Source organism: Molossus molossus, unplaced genomic scaffold, assembly GCF_014108415.1.
Source record: "Molossus molossus isolate mMolMol1 unplaced genomic scaffold, mMolMol1.p scaffold_m16_p_7, whole genome shotgun sequence".
Lineage (NCBI taxonomy): Eukaryota > Metazoa > Chordata > Mammalia > Chiroptera > Molossidae > Molossus > Molossus molossus.
In genome coordinates this window covers 100293719-100313517 of record NW_023425401.1, presented here as the reverse complement: position 1 = coordinate 100313517, position 19799 = coordinate 100293719, and the positions used below count along the sequence as shown (strand labels likewise).

The 19799-nt window shown below is 41.7% G+C and overlaps 2 non-coding genes and 1 pseudogene across 2 annotated transcripts; 2 read left to right on the top strand and 1 right to left on the bottom strand.

The window, feature by feature from the left end:
• The first annotated feature begins 6478 nt into the window (after window positions 1-6478).
• Window positions 6479-6648, top strand: LOC118620615. The gene has a single exon (XR_004957512.1). It is a non-coding gene; the product is annotated as a U1 spliceosomal RNA (small nuclear RNA).
• Window positions 6649-7215: 567 nt separating this feature from the next.
• LOC118620634 lies at window positions 7216-7337 on the bottom strand (annotated as a pseudogene).
• Window positions 7338-16114: 8777 nt separating this feature from the next.
• LOC118620623 lies at window positions 16115-16308 on the top strand. The gene has a single exon (XR_004957518.1). It is a non-coding gene; the product is annotated as a U2 spliceosomal RNA (small nuclear RNA).
• The last annotated feature ends 3491 nt before the right edge of the window (window positions 16309-19799 follow it).

Sequence of the window (19799 nt, the reverse complement as noted above, 5' to 3'; positions counted from 1 at the left end):
ATCAATTTTTAAAAAAAGGAATAAATTTGAGCTTTCTCCTGACACCGTATTAAAAAAATTAATGCAAAATTAGACAACATTAAACAATTTTCTATTTCTGTTATATGGGTATGTCATGGGATCCCTTATCATAGACACATTTTTACTACAATAAGTAAAAGTACAAGTTTTTACTATTACGATTAAAGGTCTTTATATACAAATTTTTGCATTCATTTCTGATCGTTTTTTTAAGGTGAAGAAATTTATTTATTTTTATTATTATTATTTTTTAATCCTCACCCAAGGATATTTTTCTATTTATCTTCAGATAGAGTGGGAGGGGGGGAAAGAGAGAGAGAGAGAAGGGGGGGGGGAGAGAGAGAGAGAGAGAGAGAGAGAGAGACATTGATGTGAGAGAGACACACTGATTGGTTGGTTGCCTCCTGCTCCACCCTGACCAGGGCCGGGCACGAACTACAACCGAGGTACATGCCCTTGACTGGAATCGAACCCCTGACTCTTTGGTCTGCAGGTGGACACTCTAACCACTGAGCCAAACCAGCCAGGGCAATTTATTTATTTTTAAAGTGTTTTGCTAAATTGATAAATTTGTTGGAAAGACTGCATAATAGCACATGCATTTACCATAACGTATTTACTTGATCATCTATATACCTACCATTTCCCAACACACAATAGGTGCTAAAAAAATATTGATTAGTAACTAAATTAATTATATTCCTGTGGAACATTTTAGTTATTTCCAGATTTTCACTGTTTTTTTTAAATGTATTTTTAAAATTGATTTTAGAGAGAGAGGAAAGGAGAGGGAGAGAAACATTGATGAAAGAGAAACATCTATCCGCTGTCTCTTGCATGCCCCCTACTGGGGATCAAGCCTGAAACCCAGGCATGTGCTGTGACTGGGAATCAAACTGGCGACCTCTTGGTGCATGGGACAATTCTCAACCAGCTGAGCCATACTACACTGGCCAGGGCCTTCAATATGTTTTATAAATAATATATTTTTTCCTTTATTTAATTTATTGGTTTAACATTGGTTGATAAAATTATGTGGGTTTCAAGTGTACAGTTCTATAATACATCATTTGTGCATTGTATTGTGTTCACCATCCAAAGTCAAGTCTCTTTCTGTCAACATTTATACCCCCTTACTCTCTTTTACCTCAGCCCACCACCCTTTCTCTCTTGTAATCACCATACTATTTTTTATGTCTATGAGTTTCTTTTTTAATTCTTAATCCCTTCACTTTTTTCACCCAGTCCCCTAATGCCCCTCCTGTCAGCTGTCAGTCTGTTCTCTGTATCTATGAGTCTGTCTCTGTTTTGCTTGGTTTGTTCATTGGATTCCACCTGTAAATAAAATCACATGGTATTTGTCTTTCTCTGACTGGCTTATTTCACTCAGCACAATACTCTCCAAATCCATCCATGCTGTCACATAAGGTAAGATTTCCTTCTTTTTTTATGGCTAACCTTTTGACCTTGTACTTTTGACTTTCTTTTGATCTTTGTGTACCATGGCTTTTTTATCCACTCATCTTGTGATGGGCACTTGAGCTGCTTCCAAAACTTGACTATTGTAAACAGCACTGCAGTGTACATAGAGGGGTATATATTCTTTTAAAATATTGTTTCACGTTTCTTCAAATATATTCTCAGGAGTAGAATCACTGGGTCATAAGGCTGTTCCATTTTTAATTTTTTGAGGACACTCCATACTGTTTTCCACAGTGGCTGCACCAGTCTGCATTTCCACCAACTGTGCATGAGGGTTCCCTTTTCTCCACATCCTCCCCAACACTTGTTTGTTGATTTATTGATGACAGCCATGCTGACAGATGTGAGGTTATAAATAGTATTGAAACACATATTCTTGTACATCAATCTTTTTGACATCTCTGGTTATTTTATTTAGGATACATTTTTGGTACTGAAATTTTTGGTAAAAGAGCACACTGGAGCCGGGCAGCTCAGTTGGTTAGAGAGTCATCCTGATACGCCAAGGTTTTGGGTTCGATCCCCAGTCAGAGCACATACAAGAAACAACCAATGAATGCATAAATAAGTGGAACAACAAATTGATGTTTCTCTCTCTCTTTCTCTCTCTTCTATCTCTCTAAAATCAATGGAAAAAAATGTATTTCAAAGCACACTGGAGGCTTTTGCTATAGAACTTGTGAAGGAGTTCTTTTTAAATTTTATTTAAAATTAGTTTTTTTTAAATTTTTTCTTTTTCTCTAAATTATAAGATTTTGAATTTATCAATCTTATTATTTTAAAATTTTTAAAAATTTCAACAAGTTAAAATTTGTTTTATCTTTATTTGCTCCTCACTTTTGACCGTTGTTTTTGTTAATATTTTCTGGTAATCCAGTTATGAATATCTAAATATACCAAAGATTTATCTTTGGTAGTGAGATTCAATCAGAAAAAGAGAATAGTTTAAAAATCATTTAGCCCTGGCCGGTTTTGCTCAGTGGTTAGAGCATCGGCCTGCGGTACAGAGAGACCCGGGTTCAGTTCCCGCTAAGGGCATGTACCTCGGTTGCAGTTTGTCCCAGGCCCTGGTTGGTCATGCGGGTGGCAGCCACTCGATGTGTCCCTTCACGTCGATGTTTCTCTCTCTCTCTCTCTTCCTCTCTCTCCCTCCCGCTCTATCTAAACAAAAAATGGAAAAGTGTCCTCGGTTGAGGATAAAAAAATAATGGCTCAGCGGTAAAAATCATTTAATCATCGTTAGATAGATAGGAGAGAGGACAAAAGAATGTCTAGATAAAGATCATCACAATATTCATTGATAGTCCATAGATTGGATTGTGGACCAAAAAAAAAAGCAACCACCTACTAAACTGGACAAGCTCAGGAGGCCCACATGGCAGGCCTTACAAACCCGGAGATGAAAAATACCCACCCAGGATGGTGTGAATGCAGTAATTCCTAACTGGAAGCAGCCGTGGGTAGCCCATCCTAAGCCTAGACAAAGGTCAGTGTTTACCTCTGAAATTGTCTGTTGTCTTTGTGCATCAAAGATAAGACCTTTGAAATGTCAGAGTAATTTTCTTTTCCAGACCCCTCGAAGGCTCAACCACCAGCACCAGAGCACAAGGCCACATTGTTATCTTGTTGCCCACATACCATCTCCATGTGCGGAACATGCTAATTATTAACTATCTTGCACCCTCCAATGAAAAGAAGTCTGTGGCTCTACATTTTGCTTTTTCTTTTATCATAGAGATCTCCCTGCTTTGCTCTATAAACAAAAATCTGGAGATACCTTTCTATTTCTTTTATTTATTCATTTTAAAGAGAGAGAGAGGAAGGAAGGAAGGAAGGAAGAGAGAGAAAGAATGAAACATCAGTTTGTTATTCCACTTATTTATATACTCATTGGTTGATTCTTTTATTTTTACTTATTTATTTTATTTTTTCAGAGGAGGAGGAAGGGAGAGGGAAAGGGACAGAGAGAGAAACATCAATGTGGGAGTGAAACATTGATTGGCTGCCTCCTGCACGACCTCTACCAGGAATCGTGCCCACAACCGGGGCATGAGCCCTGATAGGGAATTCAACCAGCAACCGTCAGTCATGGGATGGTACCTAACCAACTGAGCTACCCTGCCAGGCCTCTGAAGTTACCCTTTAAAGAAATTTTAAAGAGAGTTTGTTCAGGTAATGATTTGCAAATCAGGAAACATAGTCCGTCACATGAATTGAGAGTATGTTCCAAATTAGAGGGGAGAGGGCAGGGGTTATTAAAACAAAAGTTGCAAGGAGCTATTGATCAAAAGAGATGGCTTGCTAGGGCAAACAAAAACATAAACTTACATTATTTGTTTTATGATTGGTGGAGGCAACTGGACTTTCAATGGTTGGCTGACTCAGTGATCAAGCATGTGGCATTGTGAGGTGAGAATGATGAGTAATATATGATTAAACATTTATCAAGTCCTAGTTTCAGCCGAGGCCTGTAGAACAAAAAGGCGGTTTTTGGACACACAGTTATAGTACAGGGAATATTATTTAACCATTGAAAGTTTAAAGTTCGTGGTTCTCGGGAAGGCTAGATAGCAATCCCAGACAGTGGATAAAGAAAAATTGGATTTATTTAAAGAAAAGGGGATAGCCCTGACCAGTTTGGCTCAGCAGTTAGAGCATCAGCCCCTGGACCAAAGAGTCTTGGTTTCAATTCTAGTCAAGGGCATGTACCTCGGTTGTGGTTCGGTCCCCGGCCCTGGTTGGGGTCGTGTGGGAAGCAACCGATCGATGTGCCTCTCTCACATCATTGTTTCTCTCTCTCTCTCTCTCTCTCTCTCTCTCTCTCTCTCTCTCTCTGTCTCTCTCTCACTCCCTCCCTCCCACTGTTAATATCCTCAGGTGAGGATTTTTTTTAAAAGTTAGAGAAAAGGGGATGGGGGACAGGGCTATCCAAAGGGAAGGTATACACAGCACCAGCCATGGGTATTGGGTACATGATGGCAGCCCCTAGGAGCTGGAGTTTTGTCCTTATATGGGTCCACGTGGGAAACTTTTGTTGTCAGTGAGTTTTGGGGTCAGGGTTGGTGGGTTTGGGCAGTGGGGTTGGATCTGCAGGAATGCAGGTATGTGATCAGACAGTTTTAGTTCCTTATATGGTTTGATTTCCTGGTGTCCGGCATTTCTCGTCCAGCCAGTTCTCCTGGTCTTTGTTCTCCTGTGGCAGGGCAGCTTGCAAAATGGCCATGGGGAATTATATTGCCGTGGAAGTCCTGACAACCAAGGTGCAGGGACTACCCCTTATCAAACAGTGCAATCGGCACAGGGGGCTGCCGGCTCTGCAGGCAGTTCCAGAGCCCAAAAGGACAAAGTTGCTCTCTGCACACAGTTTCAGAGCTCAAGCTGCAAAAATCCCAATTTGGGGCCACTAGTTATGGTATTAAAGCAGCCATTCTCAGCCTGTGGGTTGCGACCCCTTTGAGGGTCAAACGACCCTTTCACAGGCGTCGCCTAAGACCATCGGAAAACGCGAATTTCCAATGGTCTTAGGAACCGAGACACTGCTCCTCCATCCGTCTGCAGGCGGGTCCGCCCACGTGCAGATGCGCCCACACACAACACAAGGAGCTGCATTGTATTATTATTATTTTTTTAATCCTCACCTGAGGACATTGTTCTATTTTTTGTTCAGGTAGAGTGGGAGGGAGAGAGAGAGAGAGAGAGAGAGAAACATCAACGTGAAAGGGACACATCGAGTGGCTGCCACCTGCACAACCAACCAGGGACAGGGACAAACTGCAACCGAGGTACGTGCCCTTAGCGGGAACTGAACCCGGGTCTCTCTGAACCGCAGGCCAACGCTCTAACTGCTGAGCCAAACCGGCCAGGGTGGAACTGTATTGAATTAAAGGGTTGCAGCATCAGGAAGTTGGAGAACCACTGTATTAAAGTCTTAAGCTTTCTTCCACATTCTTAACGTTGCATTGATGAATTTAAAAAAAATTTCTTTTTCTTTCTTTGATTTTTAGAGAGAGAGGAAAGGAGAGGGAGAGAGAGAGATAGAAACATCGATGAGAGAGAACATCGATTGGCCGCCTCCTACATGCCTCCCACTGGAGATTTGGCCCACAACCTGGGCATGTGACCTGACCGGGAATCAAACCAGTGACCTCTTGGTACATGGGTCGATGCTCAACCACTGACCAGACCGGCTGGGCACTCAATGAATTTCATGTGACCCTCTTTCCGACTTCTCCTTTGATTGTAATGTATAAAATAAGTTGCAAAACTGCCATTCTATGGAGCATTTTCTTAATCTATTGAGATTTGGCTTCCTGACAATTTTCATCAGTTTGGCTCAAATAAACTCTTATAAGACTTTCTTGGGCTGGAAGTTCTCTCTTTTTTTTTTTTTTTAATTTATTTTTTTGGTATGTGCCCTTAGCGGGAACCAAACCTGGGACTCTCTGGTCCGCAAGCCGATCCTCCAACCACCGAGCCAATCCGGCCAGGGATGGAAGTTCTCTCTTTTAGACAGGATAAATATTATAGTTTTTCAGAAGATACCTTTAATTTCATTAAAATTTATCAGGATTACTTAAACATCTTACCAGGGATGCTAATTTATTCCTAGTTGGAGTTTACAGAGGAGTAGAAATTCTGGCCTGGACCGGCTGAGAAATTTTGTCTTTATCTCTTCATTATTTATTTATTTTTTTCTATATTCTCAATTAAACCTACACAAAGGGAAAAAATTCTACATACAGCCAGGCAGAAAGTCACATACCTAAAAAGAAAATCCATCAGACAGGATGTCGATTTCTGAAGTAATTTTTTTTTTCAAGTAACTTTTGATGACAAAAAATTTCAAGAAAGGATTCCTTCTCTTGCTCAGTAGTTTTTTATTTGTAAAAGCAACAGGAGGACATTTTCTTACGTGCACATAATCTGGAAGTGTCTCCCAGAACCTTTCCTAACGAAACAACAAAAACTCTCCGTGATACTTGCGTGGCAGGGGAGACGGCATCATCACGAAGGTGGTTTTCCAGGGCGGGGCTTATCCGTTGCACTCGGATGTGCTGAGTCTGCTGGCTCCTGTGATTCTCCCAAACGTGGGAAACTCCACTGCATAATTCGTGGGATGGGGGACTGTGTTAGTGCTCTCCCCGGGGGGGGGGGGGAATACCCCCACAAGAAACAAAAAATTCAACCATACCATAGGAAAATAAATATAAATACTTTATTTATATAGTTTATATAATACATTATTATTATTACTATTTTGTTAATCCTCACCCAAGGATATTTTCCCATTGATTCTTTAGAGAGAGTAGGAGGGAAGGAGGGAGAGAGAAAGGGAACGAGAGAAACATCCTCACAACCATTGGGGATCAAACCTGCAACCAAGGTATTTGCTTTTATCAGGACTTGAACCAAAGACCCTTTGGTCCAGGGCAGACACTTTATTTATTTTATTTTATTTTATTTTTTATCCTCACCCGAGGACATTTTTCCATTTTTTGTTCAGATAGAGTGGGAGGGAGATAGAAGAACAGAGAGAGAGAGAGAAACATCGACGTGAAAGGGACACATCGAGTGGCTGCCACCCACACGACCAACCAGGGCCAGGGACAAACTGCAACCAAGATATGCACCCTTAGCGGGAACCGAACCCGGGTCTCTCTGGACCGCAGGCTGATGCTCTAACTGCTGAGCCAAACTGGCCAGGGCCAGGGCAGAAACTTTAACTGCTGAGCCAAACCAGCCAGGATTAATACATTATTTATTTATTTTTTCCTTTATTAAACTGATAAGAACAGATACTAAACTTGATCTTAGCCAAAAGGCTGAGAAGCAGTTTATTTTTTACTTTACTGATTTTACAGAGAGAGGAACGGAGAGGGAGAAAGAGATAGAAACATCGATGGGAGAGAACATCAATTGGCCACCTCCTGCATGCTCCCCACTGGGGATTTGGCCCACAACCTGGGCATGTGTCCTGACCAGGAATCGAACCGGTGACCCCATGGTGCATGGATCGATGCTCATCCACTGAGCCACACTGGCTGGAAGGCTGATATCTTATTTAAAATAACTTTCCCTCTGCTCTTTTGAGTTCTTTACTAAGAACCTCGGTAATAAAAGGTAGATTGAAAGAGGAAAATCATTAGAAGTTTATTAACATGTACACCTCATGTACACATGGCTGATACCCAGGAAAACCGAGAAACTCTCCAAGATGGCCCTAAGACAGCACCTTAAATATCATCTTCAGCTAAAGACAAAAGATGTTGGGGGCAGGGGGAGGATAGTTATGGGAGACTATGAAGAAGGGTCAGATTTGTTATGTAGATTTTCTTCTCTATTAAAGATTCTCTTGCAATGTAGAGTCAACGTTCTCTTCCTGGTAAGAGAGGAAAACATTTACAAATGGAGATTTCCTTTATGAATGTGCATTTCCCTTATAAAAAGATAACTTCTTTCTTTTCAGAGTTTCTCAAGTGTCTGCAGTTTCCAAAAATAATTAGCTCAAAATAATTCTTATGCCAAAGAGGCGCATTGTGGGGTGGCCTATTCTGATACTCTTCATCCCAAACCAAGTTACATAAACCAACAACAGGAAGAAGAATCACATGCAGAAAACAAATGAATGGGGAAGTGAGGGGCTGTGCACAGTTAAAGCACTTATCCTTTGAACTTTGTCTGAATCACTATAAAATAGAAAGTGTGTGTTATAATATTTGAAAGAAGTGTAAGATGGATGAAAGATGGGATTATCATAGACTTTGTTTTCTGTCATATCCTAAAAACATGGTATGACCCAATATATATTTGTTACGTTAATGAAAAAATGCTACACAACATAAAATAATGGTATACAGTTATAATAAACTAAGACAAAAATTTCAGAGCATACTAACCAAGAAAATGGGAGTGGTAAGAACATGTGTATTATTATTTTTTTTATCCTCACCCAAGGACATTTTTGCATTTATCTTCAGGTAGAGCGGGAGCGAGAGAGGGGGGAAAGAGAAAGAGAAATATCAATGTGAGACAGACACATCGACTGATTGCCTCCCACACGACCCCAACTGGGAGCAGGAGACAAACTGCAACTGAGGTCCGTGCCCTTAGCGGGAACAGAACCCTGGTCGCTCTGGTATGCGGGCTGACGCTCTAACCGCTGAGCCAAACCGACTAGGGAATATTATTTTTTAAAATATATTTTATTGATTCCTTAGAGAAAGAGGAAGGGAGAGAGGGATAGAAATATCCATGTCAGAGAGAAACATCGATTGGCCACCTCCTGCACGCCCCCTACTGGGGACTGAGCCCGCAACCAAGGCATGTGCCTTGACCAGGAATCGAACCAGGACCTCTCAGTCCACGGGCCGATGCTCAATCCACTGAGCCACACCAGCTGGGCATATGTGTATTTTTTTATGATGAGCAATTGATAAATATAGTATTTCTCTAAGTTGCTTTATTAAAAGTAACATTGAAAAGCTTATGAAGAAATGGGTTTGTTCCCTTCAACAGCAGGCAAAGGTCCTTCCTGATAAGAGGCGTAGAAGAATTCTGATATTAAAAATTCTCCAGCTCCATCCATATCTGCCCAAATGTCCCCATCTCATGTCTCAGGATCCCACTCCTTCCCCATCAGTTCCCTTGCTTCTGTGAAAAGGTCTAGCAATTCTGCTATCCTTACAGTCAGGTCCTGGCTATGGTCCTTGCAGTGACCAGTAAAGGAGGTGGGAGACTCCTCAAAGCTGTCGTGGAAGCTTCTAGTTCTCTATGCATTCGTAGTTGCCTATGAATAGCATTTCATTTCATTTCTCTATTTCCTGGCACCAAAAGGTCCCAGGTGACTTCACCATCTTTATCATCATTATCGTTGTCATAATAACTAAGTACCCAAACCACTAGATCTCCCAATGTCTTTCTTTCCCTTCACCTGGATTCATCCTATTAAAAGATAAACTGAGGCACATTAAAAATTCAGAGTTTATTTAAGCCAAAATCAGGCAGTGCTAACCAGCTCTCTATTCACAGGCGCCAGGGAAGAGACATATAGAGAAAAATACAGAGGCAATGACAAAAATTTACCTGATTGGCTAGAGCTTAAAGGTGAGTTGGCTATTTGTGATTGGCAACCTTGAGGCATTTAGAGGCTTAGATTGGTGTTTGCTCATGATGGCCTTAGATCCACTTTAGTCAAATGGCCTCCTCATTTAATTAATTTAACAATCCCAAGCGACCACTGGTAACAATTTGAATCATTATGATGCTGGGGTGGCACAGAGGAGGAGCTTGCCTGTCAGTCTAGCCTGCGGACCAATAGATTGGCTAGGGGGTGGACCCCATCAGAAGCACACAAAATTTTGGAAAGGCAATTGGTTACTTTGAAGAAGCTCCTGGTTAAATTTCCAAAGAGTTCCCTCACTCTTGTTTCCCCCTTACTCTCTGTTCTCTTTCTCCATGATCCGCCCTCACCTGTGCATCCACCTGTTCTCTCTCCATCGTCATATGGCATTAAGCAGCCATATGGTCCATGGCCGTGCACAACTCACACACAGTGGACTGCAGCTGGGAACACAGCTAAGTTAGCCAGATGCTGGGCTGAACTGTACTTTAATATGGAACAGAAATTCTAGGCATTGGCCTTTACTCTGTCCCTGCTGAAGACAAGATTGAACGTCTGCCATGGCAAGATGGACAGAGATGAAACCCCCTTAATTTTACATCATCAGTAAAATTTTCCATGAAACCCCATCCACCGTTGGGGGCCTCAGGAAATTCTTCTCCTCATGGCACCCCAAGAACCCCACTTCCACCCATAACAGTGGCTCTACACAGAAGCCCCTGGCACCCAAGCGACTTCCACATTTCTGTCCCATTGTATCTAAAGGGTGTCTGTGAGCTCATGGTCAAAGACGAAACCCCATAGATTTCACCTTCACATTGGCCTGAGTCCAATAGGATGTGTACTTTCCGTTTCTTTTATAGCAGCACCTGCACTCTGGCCTCTTTTTTTTTTTTTTCTACCTGAATAAAACATGCTTTGTTCTCACTCCTATTCATCCTTGAAATCTTTTCTGGATGAGTCAAGGACATTGAAGTCACCTGACACCTGAAAGGTCCTAGACTGTGCTGGGGCAGGGCCAGTGGGAGCAGTCTGGTAACATAACCACACAGAAACTTTATTTCTTTCCTATGACCTTTTCTCCTGAATGTGACCTTTTCTCCTCATCCAGCACCCTGACTCACCTGCCTCCTTCTCTCTTGCGTTTCCACTCCCTTAATCATCAAGACCTCAGGACAATGAGGTTCTGGTGGACATAAGATCATTTTAGGAACAAAGCCTCAGGCCGTTTGACACAAGAGACGGAGTTTCACTCAAAGTAGCAATAACATTTAGGTCTCAGGTGTGTTTCAGCTTGGGAACAACCCCACTGACAAGATCTTTGCAAACAAGATCAAGTGATGCCATGGCTGATATTAGGACCAGATTCAGTGATCAATTGCCCCCTATTTTAGCATCAACCAATCAGCATAGAGCACGACCCTCCTCCCTTGTTCCCTATACAACCCAATTCCTAGAAGCCATTGGGGAGCCAGGTCCTTCAGCAACAGTTCACCTGTGACTCTAGGTACGACGTAACTTACTCAACTAATAAACCCTTACTTTATTGACTGAAAACTCCTATTCGTGTTTGACTGGGCTCTGATCTGGGCAGGCAAAGGGACCTCTTAGTCCAGTAACACTGAAATACAGGAGAACCTTATATTTGTGGAAGATTTTTTTTTTTTAGTTGTGTAGATAGAAAGGTCAAAATGAGAAGGTTAGAGTTGTGTCTTCAAATTCTATTTTTTCCCTGGCCAGTTTTTCTCAGTGGTTAGAGTACCAGCCCTCAGACCAAAGAGTCAAGGGTCGGATTCTGGTCAAGGGCGCATACCTCGGTTTTGGTTCAGTCCCGGCCAATTGATGTGTCTCTCTCACATTGATGTTTTTTTCTCTCTCTCTTTCCCTTTCACTCTATCTGAAAATAAATGAAAAAATATCCTCAGGTGAGGATTAAAAAAAAAAATTCTATTTTCAGTTTGACGCAAGTTGGAAAACCAGGTAGATAAGACATTCTAAGACAAAGCCTACATTTCTTCTTTTGTGAAAGTGCCTGCCCCTTGCATAACAACATCCGCTAATCTGAGAGTGATTGTGCTGTGGGTGCCCAACAAGAATCCAAGTGTCTTGCTTTGTTTTGTTTTCTCTATTTTATTGGAATGGTGCCAGACACTACTTTGGACTCCCTGGAGGGATTCTTTCTTGACTGTCAGTTAACCTTCCTCATCATCTGTCTAAACAATGATTTTATTTGGAGCAGGGGTAACTCTTGGCTCATGATTTATAAGTAAAAAAACCAGTGATTTTTATTTTTTATTAAAAATTTTTTTCTGGACTTCCGGTCAAGATGGCGGGTAGGTAAACGCGGTATCATGTCCTCCCACAACCACAGCAAAGTTACAACTACACTACAGAACAACCATCATTCAAAACCGCCTGAAATCAAGCTGAATGGAAGTCCTACAACTGCGGAATTAAAGCAGCAGCCACATCCAGACTGGTAGGAGGGGTGGAGGCCGAGGGGCTGGTCCCACACCCACGTGTGGCGGATAAAAATCAGGAGGACACCTCCGCTGGGAAGGTCCTCCCAGAGCACTGAGGGGTCCCCAACCCACACCAGGTGCCCCGCTCAGGATTCCAGTGCCAGGAAGAGAATCCCCATCACTTCTGGCTGGAAAAACCAGCGGGAACTGAGGCTCAGGGAAGCTGAGGCAGCTGGAGCCCCAGGCAGCTCCTCTTAAAGGGCCCGTGCACGGGCTTATCGGACTCTCTCCCTCTAAGCTTGGAGGGAGGCAGCTCGAGGGGCACCAGAGTCATACAGGGAATAACTGAGCTGTTTGGCATTGGAGTGAGGGCTGGAGTGGGGGCTTTCTCTGGGAAAAATGTACTGTCAGAGGCCTTTGTTCCTTTGGCGAGCCCTGCCCTGGGGTGGCACACAGTCGCCATATCTGGGACTCCAGCAACCTGGCTCACACTGGTAGCCCCACCCTGGTGATTCCCTGAGGCCCCGCCCCACACCCCACCCAACTTTTAGGCCCACCCAAACTGTTGCCAGTTGCTTAACCATAGGATTGGCCTGTCTTGGATCCTGCTTCAGGTTTAGCTAAATTCTTTCAAACAAGCAGCATCTGGTCTCAGCTAGCCCCATATCTCTCATTAAGTAATACACAGATACAAACACAGGGAGGCAGCCATAATGAGGAGACAAAGGAACAAGTCCCAAATGAAAGAACAGAACAAAACCCCAGGAAAAGAACTAAGTGAAATGCAGTTAAGCAAACTAACAGGTTCTGAGTTCAAAATACTGCTTATAAGGTTGCTCAATGAACTTAGTGAGAACCTCAGTGAACTTAGCGAGAGCCTCAAGAGCATAAAAAAGGACCAGTCAGAAATCAAGGAGGTACTAACTGAAATAAAGAATAATTTACACAGATTCAATAGTAGAGTAGGTAAAGCCAAGAAGCAAACCATTGATTTGGAATATAAGGAAGCAAAAAACGCCCAATGAGAACAGCAAAAAGAAAACAGAATCCAAAAAAATTAGGAGAGTGTGAGGAACCTCTGAGACAACTTCAAGCGTGCCAACACTCGCATCTTGGGGGTGCCAGAAGGGAAAGAGAGAGCAAGAAATCGAAAACCTATTTGAAACAATAATGGCATAAAACTTCCCTAACTTGGGGAAGGAAACAGACATACAAGTCCAGGAAGCACAGAGAGTCCCAAACAAGATGAACCCCAAGAGGCCCACACCAAGACACATCATCATCAAAATGCAAAAGGTTTAAGACAAAGAGAGAATCTTAAAAGCAGCAAGAGAAAAGCAGTTAGTTACCTACAAGGGAGTTCCCATTAGACTGTCAGCTGATTTCTCAAAAAAAACTTTTCAGGCCAGAAGGGAGTGGCAAGAAATATTCAGAGTGATGGAAAGCAAGAACCTACAACCAAGATTACTCTATCCTGCAAAGCTGTCATTTAGAATCTATGGCCATATAAAGACTTTCCCAGACAAGAAAAAGTTAAAGGAGTTCATCACCACCAAACCGTTATTATATGAAATGATGAAGGGTCTTTTTGAAGAAAAAGATAAAATATATGAACAAACAAAATCGCAATGAATACATATCTATGGACAATGGAATCTACAAACAAAATGAACAGGAAGAACAGAAAATCTCATAGATACAGAGACTATTTTGTTTTTTGCCAGATGGGAGGGGTGTTGGGGGAATGGGTGAAAAAGGTGAAGGGAATAAGAAGTACAAATTGGTTGCTCAACTGACAAACCTGAAAGGGAAGGGGGTTGGGGAGTGGGAAGAAATAAACCAAAGAACTTATATGCATAACCAATGGACACAGACAACAGTGTGGGAAAAGGCAGCAGGGGGGTGGGAATGTGGAGGAGGGGGTTAATGGGGGGAAAAATGAGGAACATCTGTAATACATTTTTTTTTAATAAAGATTAAAAAAAAATTTTTTTTTTCTGTTAATCCTCACCCAAGGATATTTTTCCGTTGATTTTTTTTTTGGTAGAGTGGAAGGGAAGGAGGGAAGGAGAGAGAGAAACATCTACATGAGAGAGACACATCAATTGGTTGTCTCCCACATGACCCCGACCAGGGCCAGGAATCAAATCTACAACCCAGGTACGTGTCTTTGACTGGGAATCACACCCAAGACCCTTCACTCTGCAGGCACTCTAACCACTGAGCAAAACCATGAAGGGTAAAAGACCAATGATTTTTAAAGTTACATGTGCATAAGAATCACCTAGAACATTTGTTGAAAATTCTCATTCCTGGACCCTATTGACTTAAGAAACATCCAAACCTACTTCCCTCCCTTCCTCCCTTCCTCCCTTCCTCCCTTCCTCCCTTCCTCCCTTCCTCCCTTCCTCCCTTCCTCCCTTCCTCCCTTCCTCCCTTCCTCCCTTCCTTCCTTCCTTCCTTCCTTCCTTCCTTCCTTCCTTTCTTCCTTCCTTCCTTCCTTCCCTTCCTCCCTCACTTCCTTCTTTTTCTTTTCCTTCCTCCCTTCCTTCCTCTCTTCCTGTTTTTTATTTTTCCAAAATAAGAAAACAAAACAAAACAAAAGAAACATCCAAACCTATAAAGAATTTTTGTAAGTTTATTTGAGCCAAACTGACAACAATGCCAGAAGCAAGATCTCAACTGCTCCTGAGAATGACAGTTTTGCAGTTTCTTTTATGCATTTGAATTTAAGGGAAGAACAAAGAAAGAGTGCATGAAGGTGAGAGAGAGAGAGAGAGAGAGAGAGAGAGAGAGCAAGCGGCAAGGCAGGGATTGGATTACAGGATAGTCAACAAGATTATGTGCTTTCTAGAGAGTGATTAAGCTTCAGAGGAGTCTGAAAAGAGCCTTCCAAGGGTGTGTTAACCTAGATGCACAAGAACAATGGATAGAGCTTGCTTAAGGCAAAGATAAACCTTTTACTAAAAAGTTACATGCCTGGGGTTTGACTATTCACCATGACCTGGCCAGTTAGGAATTTATGATCAGATAATCCTGTGGGGTCACTTTAGGTCACTGGATTTGTCAGATTTATTATTGCCTACCCCCCAACCTCACTACCCAGCCTATCTGATACACAGATATGGGGTGGGTCCTACAATCTATATTTAAACATGTTTTACGGATAATTTCAATGCATATGTTTAGAGTTGCACTCTCCAACAGAAATGTATTGTGAGCCAAATGTAATTTTAAATTTTATAGTAGTCATTTAAAAAAACTGAAAAGAAATTGGTAAAATTAACGTTAGTAATTTATTTTTCTTTATCCAGTATATCCAAAACATTATGATTTCAACTAGGTAATCATCAACATTTATTAATGAGGTATTTTACATTTTTTTGGTACCAAGACCTCAAAATTTGATGTACATTTTACACTTACAGCACACCTCATTTGGACCAGCCATATCAAATGCTCGATTGGCATGTGTGGCCATAGCTTGTATATCGGTTAGGGCAGTTATAGAGGATTAGACAACACTAGATTGTAACTATGGTGGTCAGAGCCCAGAATATAAAAAATGTTCAAGAAATATTGGTTGATTGGTTAGTTAGTCACAGTAGCAGGTTGGGCTGTAATCACATGAAACCATGTGCCTATGGCTGTGACTGTGGCTTGAGAAAAGCCCTAGGTTTTTCTAGGGTATTCAGAAATCTCCTAGGGCAGTTAATAGATAATCTTTAGTATTCTATTCAGAATAACTTCAAAGGCTGGGATGGAGGAGGGACTCACTTCAAAGGCTTTAAGAGGAAGAAATAGAGCAAGTTAGGAAAGCTGGTTGCCAAGACAACCTTCTCAGGATTGAAAGAGGACAATCAGTGTAGACCCAGGCTTGGTATGGCCGCAGTCTCTCCTTTTGTAACATGCTCTCCTTTTGCCAGGCTCTAAGGAAGAACAGTTTTGAAATGGCTCTTGGAGAGTGTCATTTGGAGCCAGAGGACCATGTGGCACTAAAAGTGTTTAAGTGCAAAACGAAAGAAAATGGATTGCTTCTCAATCCATTTGGGGCTAAGATCAAGTGAAGTATTTGTTCTTATCAGTGTAATATCTGATAAGTCCTCTACCGGAGGACAATGTATTAAACAGATTTTTGGAGCAAGGAAGTAGAATAAGAGCGTGCTCAGTGCATTCCTCACGTCGACCCTGTATTGCAGTACTTCCAGGACACACATACACACACAAGAAAAGGAATCTGGACCTAACATTGATTGGGAAGGGGCCACTTGAAGTGAAGCACAATTACTTATAAGATGAGCCAAACTGGCCAGGGCCCAATTTTTAATTTTTTGAGGTAACACCATAGTGTTTTCCATAGTGGCTGCAGCAGTCTGCATTCCCACCAGCAGTGCACTAGAGTCCCCTTTTCTCCACACCCTCGCCAACACTCCTTTGATGATTTGTTGATGGCGGCCATTCTGACAGGTGTGAGGTGATACCTCATTGTTTTAATTTGCATCTCTCTGATGATTAGTGATGAGGAGCGTTTCTTTATATTTCTCTTGGCCATTTGTATGTCCTGTTTGGAGAGGTGTCTATTCGGCTGCTCTGCCCTTTTTTAAATTGGGTTCTTTGTCTTCCTTTTGTTGAGTTGTGTGAGCACGCTATATATTTTGGAAATTACCCCCTTAACTGATATATCATTGGCAATTATGCTCTCCCATAGAGTGGGTTGCCTTTCCATTTTGGTGGTTGTTTCTTTTGCTGTGCAGAAGCTTTTGAGTTTGCAGCTGTAAGAAAGAAAGATCTCTTATCCTTTGAGATGACATGGAGGGACCTGGAAAGTATTATCCTAAGTGAAACAAGCCAAACAGAGAAAGACAAGTATCATATGATCTCACTTATTTGTGGAATATAATGAACATAACAGTCTGAGGAATGAGGTAGTCCCAGAGATGTGGAAGCGGGGTACAGACTGACAATCCCCAGAAGAGGGGGTGGGGGGAGAGATAAACCACAGAACTTATATGCATGTGTGCATGAACAATGGACATGGACATTGAAGCTGGGGACAGGGCAGGGAGGGAGGGAGAGGGGGGGAATCAGTGGGGGAAAAAGGAGAAACATCTGTAACAAAAATAAATAACTAAAAAAAATTACATTTCATAACACCCCCCCCCCCCACAAAAAAAAAATTAAGAAAGCAGTTATTTGGTACTTGGGTGATTTTCTTAAGTATTATTCTCAATTTGTTATTTAAATATTTATACGAATATTAATATTTAAATTTTAAAATAAACTCTAAATAGTGAACTTTTGTTGGGCAATTACTATATACCTGGCACTCTGCTAAAGGTTTTCCGTGTATTTAATTTCCAGAAAAAAACAACATTTTTTGTCTACATTTTACACTTTTTAAAAAATTAAAATTTAGAGAGATTGCTTATTCAAGAATAGTTTCTACATAAACAATATAACTAGGGATAACTTTTATATTGTGCTTTCTATTTTTAGAAAGTACTTGTAAGTATTATTTCTCATAATAGCATAAACTAAGCTGTACAGCTGTACATTTCAAATTTAGAAAATAATGTTATTGGGGAGGAAAATTTTTTCCTCTACCCTTCTAGGTTCTTTGGCTGGTCTAAAACACAAATTGATATAAAGCATTAAAAAGAGAAAGACTAGTTTAATTGCTAACAGTTGGAGGCCCCATAAAGACTGTGAGACCTCAAAACAAGGCAGGCACTTGAAGATTACATGTATGCCATTGTGAGCAAAGAGAGGAGAGAGTGGCCTGGGGTTTCAAAAGGGAAGAGAGTAATTCACAGGATGATTAGAAGAGCAAATGTTTAGTAACTTAGATATTTGTGCTGCCATACAGATAGGGTATTCAGATAAAAATTATCTTGTTTGACTCAACAAAAGGAAGACAAAGAACCCAATTAAAAAATGGGCAGAACAGCTGAATAGACACCTCTCCCAACAGGACATACAAATGGCCAAGAGACATATGAAGAAATGCTCAACATCACTAATCATCAGAGAGATGCAAATTAAAACAACAATGAGGTATCACCTCACACCTGTCAGAATGGCCGCCATCAACAAATCATCAAACAACAAGTGTTAGCGAGGGTGTGGAGAAAAGGGGACTCTAGTGCACTGCTGGTGGGAATGCAGACTGGTGCAGCCGCTATGGAAAACAATATGGTGCTACCTCAAAAAATTAAAAATTGAGCCCTGGCCGGTTTGGCTCAGCGGTTGGAGCGTCAGCCTGCGGTCCTGAGAGACTCGAGTTCGGTTCCCGCTAAGGGCACGTACCTCGGTTGCAGTTTGTCCCCGGCCCTGGTTGGTCGTGCGGGTGGCAGCCACTCGATGTGTCCCTTCACATCGATGTTTCTCTCTCTCTCTCTCTTCATCTCTCTCCCTCCCGCTCTAGCTGAACAAAAAATGGAAAAACGTCCTCGGGTGAGGATAAAAAAAAAAAAAAAAAAAAAATTTAAATATTGAACTTCCATTTGACCCAGTCATCCCGCTTCTAGGAATATACCCTACGAATCCTGAAACACCAATCAGAAAGAATATGTGTACCCTTATGTTCATAGCAGCACTGTTTACAATAGCTAAGATCTGGATACAGCCCAAGTGTCCATCAGTAGACGAATGGATAAAAAAGTGGTGGTACATATACACAATGGAGTACTATGCAGCTGTAAGAAAGAAAGATCTCTTATTCTTTGAGACGACATGGAGGGACCTGGAAAGTATATCCTAAGTGAAACAAGCCAAGCAGAAAAAGACAAATACCACATGATCTCACTTATATATGGAATATAATGAATATAACAGTCTGAGAATAGAGTAGACCCAGAAACACGGAAGCAGGGTACAGACAGACAACCCTCAGAAGAGGGGGTGGTGGGGGGTGGGAAGAGATAAACCATAGAACTTATGTGCATTTTTGCATAACCAATGGACTTGGACAACAAAGCCGGGGACGGGGCAGTGGGGGATGGAGAGGAGGGTGTCAATGGGGTAAAAAAGGAGAAACATCTGTAACAAAAATAAAATTAAAACAAAAAAAGTTATCTTGTTTCGTCAGTGTGGCTCAGTGGTTGAGCATCAACCACGCACCAACAGGTCACTGGTTTAATTCCCAGGCAGGGCACATGCCCAGGTTGTGGGCCCAATCCCCAGTGGGGGGCATGCTGGAAGTGGCTGAACCATGCTCTCTCTCATCAATGTTTCTATTTCTCTCTCCCTCTCCCTCTCCCTCTAAAATCAATAAAGTGGAAAAAAAAATTTTTTTAAATAAGTTATCTTGCTTTATGGATCAGGCACCCTATATAAATTCTTTTCTTATTTTTTATTATTATTATTTTTATTATTGATTTTAGAGGGAGAGGAAGGGAGAGGGAGAGAGAGAAACATCAATGAGAGAGAAGCTCAATTGGCCGCCTCCTGCATGCCCCCTGCTAGGAATTGGGCCCACAACCTGGGCATGTGCCCTGACCGGGAATTGAACCAGTGACCTCTTGGTGCATGGGTCGATCAGCTGGGCTATATAAATTCTTTTAGATAGCTAAAAGAGAGTGATTTTTCTTGAGTCTGCAGGATCTTGGTTGCCTTCAACTTAGAATGATCCACATGTCATAATGGCGCATTTTGGGAGGCTCGTCTTGAATCCCTTCTATGACAAATGCATAGGGCATGTTAGAAGCTGATATAAA